A 6,181-nucleotide genomic window follows, 5' to 3' on the forward strand; every position below is an offset into this window, starting at 1 on the left:
TATCAGCCTCCATTGTCCTTAAATCATTATTTCAAAACTCTAGCCACCTTGTGAGGTCATTTAGCTTTTATAGTGATTCTTGTATGTTTTGGTTCATTTTGGAGAAGAAAGAGTTCATTGGAGAGGTATTAACTTTATGGATCTTTAGTATAGATCTAGTTTTAGGCATGATTTGGTCCCATGGCTTGGTCTTGTGAGTAGAAGTTATTCTAGGACCTTTGAGGATCATTACTCGTCATTTAATACATTTAAGCTATGATTCGGGTCAATATTAAGATATATGTTACTTATTAGTATAAGTTCTATTTTTGCAGTTAAAAGAATGCATTTTCAAGAAATTTATTGGAAGCCTTGGAAGTTAGAATTCATTAGAGAAGCAAGATTGGAAGAGATCTTTAGCATAATTACAATTAATAACATCGTTAGCTTGTTTTCAATCATGTAGATGATAGTTTGCTTCCTTTTAATTTTTTTCTCTTCCATAATAATATTCTAAAAACCTCAACTTTCATTTAGGGTAGAGAGCCTTTGAAACTATGGTTTGATTCTACGATTATGGATTTAATTAGTTGGTTATTTATTGTATTAGCTTGATAAAGATCCTTATGTTTTAAAGTTTAATCTTTTCTGTTTATTGCTGAGCATTTTTAGGGTGAGATGACTATTCTATCTTGACTTGCTTGAATCATATGAACTCTATAACCATTAGGTTTATATGACTAGGACTTTGACCATAAGCCTAGGGTTAAATATAAAATTGGGTAACTTTAATTTGTGAGAACATGTGTAATGACCATTTACATATTGAACTGAAGTTATGACCATTTATGACAATTTACAATTCAAGTCTAGTATAGTTCGAACTAAAAGTTGGATTGTCAAATTATTTGTTAACCTGATCACTGAGCTGGTAAATGTACTAAATCATAGGATAGGGAATATTACCATTATTGTTTGTCACATTAGAAATCGATAACCAATGAAATTAAATCTATTGCACTATCATATGCATCAACCATAGTGAATTAGCTAATCGAACCTACATGAAAGGTTTTTTAGATATTATTTTCTATAATCGTTTTTCTACAATTCTTAGTCAGTTTTTATTCATTAAGACATGTCTTAAGTTTTCTAAACTTGAAAAAATCAGAATCCTCCCCTTTTGAATTTGTTTATTCACTAATAGATTGTTTATTAAGAATCATTCTCGTTCCTCAAGTGTCCGACAACCCATACTTACATATCCCGCTGTTGTTGGTATGCTAGAGCGTTAGGGTGGTATGTGGCTGGTGTTGAATATCGTCATCTTACCAATATCATTTAATGTTTAATTTTCTGTGTTATTGAAAATATTAATAAAAATGTTTAAAATTTAACATTATAAATCAAATTTTAGGAATTTTTTTATAAAAATCATAATTTTGAACTTTTTTTAAAAAATGCTTATTTTTTTATTTTTGTTAGAAAACATGATTTTTTTTAAAAAAATTGTACAAACTATTTCTTTTTAAAACAACAATTTTTTTTTTTAAAAAAAGTAAACTTTTAAAAATCAGTAAATTAAAAAAAAAAAAAAAAAAAACTGGAATATTCAAAAAAATCTATAATTATTTTAACCAAAAAAAATCAATGTTTTATATGAATATATGCATATTTTTTTTCAAGTGCATATATTCATATTTCTTATACTATAATATTTGTAAGTAAATCATAAAAAACTCATTTTTATTTATTAATTTATAAACATAATAGTACAAGTATTTTATTCGATACAAAATAAAATATAAAAAACAAAAATTGTTATAAAATTTCAAAACATTTTCATGTCTACTTTTCAAAATTTTCATATTTTCTTCAATTTATCACTTTTCACCTCTTCAATATTTTTCACAAAATTATTCAAATCTATAAGATAATGCAAGAACATTCACAAAAATGCATATTTATATATCATGTAAGAGATTATCTTATGTAAGATTCACATGTGATTGTATCTTTTAAGATTCAAATGTGAAATTCACAAGAAAATTTTAAAAAAATAATTTACGAAGAACACTCACACGAAATATGTGTGTGCATATAGACATAATTCATATGTGATTCACTTGTGATTTACATTTGAATCACATGCAATTCATATGTGATTCACTGGTGATTTACATATGAATTACATGTGATTCATATGTGAATTAAATATGATTTACATGATATGATTCACATGTGATTCATATGTGAATTACATGCGAATCACATGTAATTCATATGTGATTTACTTGTAATTTACATGTGAATTACGTGTGAATCATATGTCATTTATAACTGAATCATATGTAATTCATATGTGTTTCACTTGTGATTTATATGTGAATCACTACACACTTTTAGTCATGCTTCAAATTAATTATTAAAATATTATACCATTTAACATAAATCACATGATGCATATGTAAATTACATGTGATTGACACGCGAATCACATGTGATTCATTTGTGAATTACATGTGATTAAATATGAATCACATGTAATTTATATGCGATTCACTTTTGATTTACTTGAAAATCTTTAAAAAAAAATGAATTTGTACAACAACCACAGTTTTATATCCATTTTTTCGTTTCTTGGTGACAAAAATGCATTTCATGTCTAAAAGTAATTGCTTATCTTATTCAGATAGTTCATTCAGCCCAACAAAAAAGTAAGTCTGTGTTTATACATCACTTAAATGGAACCTGTCTAAGAGGACTTTCATGAACTTCTTCTACTTTGGACTGGAATCGTCACCAAATATATCAAACAATGTTGGTCTCACTTTCTCGACATCTATATCATCTCTCCCGATTTTTTGTTTGAGTATTTTGATTAGGGTTTAAAGATGAAAATATTTGCTCTTAACTTCATCATTGCCTTCATAAGTTACTTCTTCTTCTACTTCCTCTTCTTCCTCAAGATTCTTATGGCGAAATGTAGAAGGGATGTGAATACCCCGGGATTCTAGTGCACCTTCTGTGATTTTATGTAAAAAGCTACTTAGTTTAAAATCTTATCCGCTTCCTTCATATTCTTCTAGACCCTTTTTGTAGCTCTCACCAATCTGTTCTTTATCCTAGTAAATTAATCCACCACTGTGACATGAATCTGATATAATAGTGATTCTATAACCATGTGGAACTTTGTCCAAAAGGTCCCTGAAGTCGCCATTTGTAATCACATGCAAGAATACAACACGAATATGGTTATCACAAGTGAATTACCTCTATCAGAGACTTGAATATTTGTTAATGAATTCATGCAGATCTAGTAGTTGCAAATATGAAAGTAATCCAGAACAGAAACATTTTTAGGCATGATTCATCAGTTCCTAACGTACTCATGGTAATGCTTTCATATTTAGAAAAAGTTAAAGTTAGTTTCTAAGTACTTTAATCCATATAAGCATTTGAGAATCGATGATTGACGCACGATTAATCTGAATGCCTAGGATTTAGACAAGTCATTAGATAACCAGCAAATTTTTTTTAACCATTTGGTAGAACTTGAAGTCAAACTGCTAAATCACTCATAAAAAATCATAAATCCATTAATTTTGAGATATAATTCACTAAAACAAAAATCAAATTCTAATCAACCACAAGTAAATTCCTCAAAGCAAGTATCATTCTATTAATTAGGTTGAAGTCGCTGGAAACGATACACTCATCATATCCGGTGTCATCGTCGTCACCAGTCTCAGCTGGAAGGTGAGTGTCGTGTCCGCTATCATGAACGATGAGGAAGTCACCAGGCTCCGCCGAGTGGACGAGTTCATCGAGTGCTTGGCGGATGTTACAGCCGGTAGGATGGGTATAGGAATTGTCTCCGTCGATAAGGTCATCCGTTATACCCACCACATACCACATATGTGGTGGGTGCCACATCAGCACCACAATCATCTATTACTAACATGGGATACCTACCACTATCACATCACTCCACATGGTGGGTGCCACATCAGCACCACAATCATCTATTACTAACATGGGATATCTACCACTATCACACCACTCCACATCATTATTTTTATTTATTTTTAATTCAAAAATACAATAAAATTACATTTTTTATAATTAAAAACCATTCATTTTTTTAAACTAGTGTTTCATTAATTATAAAAATAAAATTACAACTTCAAACTACATTACTTAGTTAATTTAGAAAAAAAAAATTACATTAATTAAAAAAACAAAGAAACATACATATAAAAAACCTAATCGTCGTTCATGTTATGTTGGTACAAATGTTCTGCGACATCTTCTGGAATATTGAAACACGTTTCACTGTTATGAATTTCAACAACTCGCTCTAAAAACGCATTCGTTCCCGGTACGAACTCCTCAATTGGAACGACAACGTCGTTCAGATCATACGTGCAAATCACTCGACCTTCATCTTCGATAATCATATTATGCATTATAATACATGCTAGGACCATTCGTTTATTTCTTTCTTTATCCCAGAGTCGTGTAGCATATTTCACTACATGCCATGTCTGCTTAAGGACTCCAAATGCCCTCTCGATATCCTTTCTCGCCGATTCCTGTTTTTTTGTAAAAAACTTTGTCTTTTCACTTCGAGGAACCGAGTATGCCTTCATCAATGTAGAATAGTTCGGGTATATCCCATCACCAAGGTAGTAACCGTATTTATATGCGTGCCCGTTCACCGTGAACGTCATATCAAGTGCTTTGTCGATCCAAATATCGTTGAAAAGTGGAGACTGGCCAAGAACATTAAGATCGTTGTTAGACCCCGCTACTCCAAAAAAGGCATGTCATATCCACACATCTTGAGATGCAACAGCTTCTAGGATGATAGTTGGTTCACCTATATCTCCTCGAGTGAACTGACCACGCCATGTAGTTGGACATTTTTCCCAAGCCACATGCGTACAATCTAGACTGCCAAGCATACCCGGAAAACCATGCCTCTCTTCATGAGCCGAGTATAATCTCTCAATATCACGTTGAGTAGGTTTGCACAATATTCTTCGTGAAAAACCTCATAAACACATACAGAAAACCAATCTACACATTCAACGGTGGTCCTCTCGGATAGTTTCAAGTATTCGTCAAATGCATCGAATGCTATACCGTATCCCAAATACCTAAGAGCAGCCGCACATTTTTGTATACTACTAAAACCCATTCTTCCTCTAGTGTCGGGTTTTTGTTTGAAAAAATCATAACGAGATTCTAAAGCATTACTAATACGTAAAAATATAGCCTTATTCAAATGGAAACGACGTTCGAAGGAGTCGTGATTATAAAGACAATTATCAGCAAAATAATCACGTACCAATAAGTCGTGTGCGACTTGGTGATCACGATTGACGACCGCCCTTGTACGAGCTGCATTCGAACTTTCTTCATCGTGAATGTGTTGCACAATGTTGAAGAATGTGTCGACGAATTCTACATCGTCATCCGAGTCAAAAGTTTTTAGAAATTCAATATGTTTTGTGGAATCCATGTATATGTGTTTTGTGGTTGTAGAGAATGAAGATTATAATGAGGTGTAAGTTTTGGTGAAAATAGAAGGTTTATTTATATAGTGAATTGAGTTTGAAAAAAAAACGGTCAAAATAGTCGTTCAACGGCCAAATAAACCCACAGCCAATCATGTTCTCCGTTTGATTTCGTCGTCGGGAGCACAGAATAGCACGACCACGCCCGACTACGGAATGTCGGGGTGGTGTGCACGAAATTTTTTTTGTGGCCAGCTAGACCACGGATTGCTTCGTGGTATGTATACCACAAGGTCTAAGTAATTTGATGTCGTTTTTGGAGAATCCATAACGGTCAACTAGAAAACGGTACATTTTCTTAACATCGTTGATTCATCTGTTGAGCTCCGTCTTGGTTCTAACGTAGTTGCATCCAATCAACACCGCCTTTTTCCCCATTTCTCGATTAACACATACAACTTAATTATTGTGTCTTGAATTCGATTGGGATCTGTTTGGACAGTGGGAGTAGGATTTCCACCTCTATTTTGTGCATTCGATTGAAATATGTGGTGATTGTTGTGGAAATCGATGGTTATTATGGTCGATCATCAATCTACATTGTGCAAGCAGTAGATTAGGAAGGATAGTGGGATCAAGATCGAGATCAAGAGATGGTAAATCTGTCAAGACGCGAATCA

General features: G+C 32.5%; 1 pseudogene; it reads right to left on the reverse strand.

Moving 5' to 3' along the window:
• Positions 1-2,708: 2,708 nt before the first annotated feature.
• On the reverse strand, positions 2,709-5,939 carry LOC145039712 (metacaspase-4 pseudogene; annotated as a pseudogene).
• Between the last annotated feature and the right edge of the window lie 242 nt (positions 5,940-6,181).

The sequence above is a fragment of the Lactuca saligna genome, chromosome 4 (genome assembly GCF_052625555.1).
Source record: "Lactuca saligna cultivar CGN05327 chromosome 4, ASM5262555v1, whole genome shotgun sequence".
NCBI lineage: Eukaryota > Viridiplantae > Streptophyta > Magnoliopsida > Asterales > Asteraceae > Lactuca > Lactuca saligna.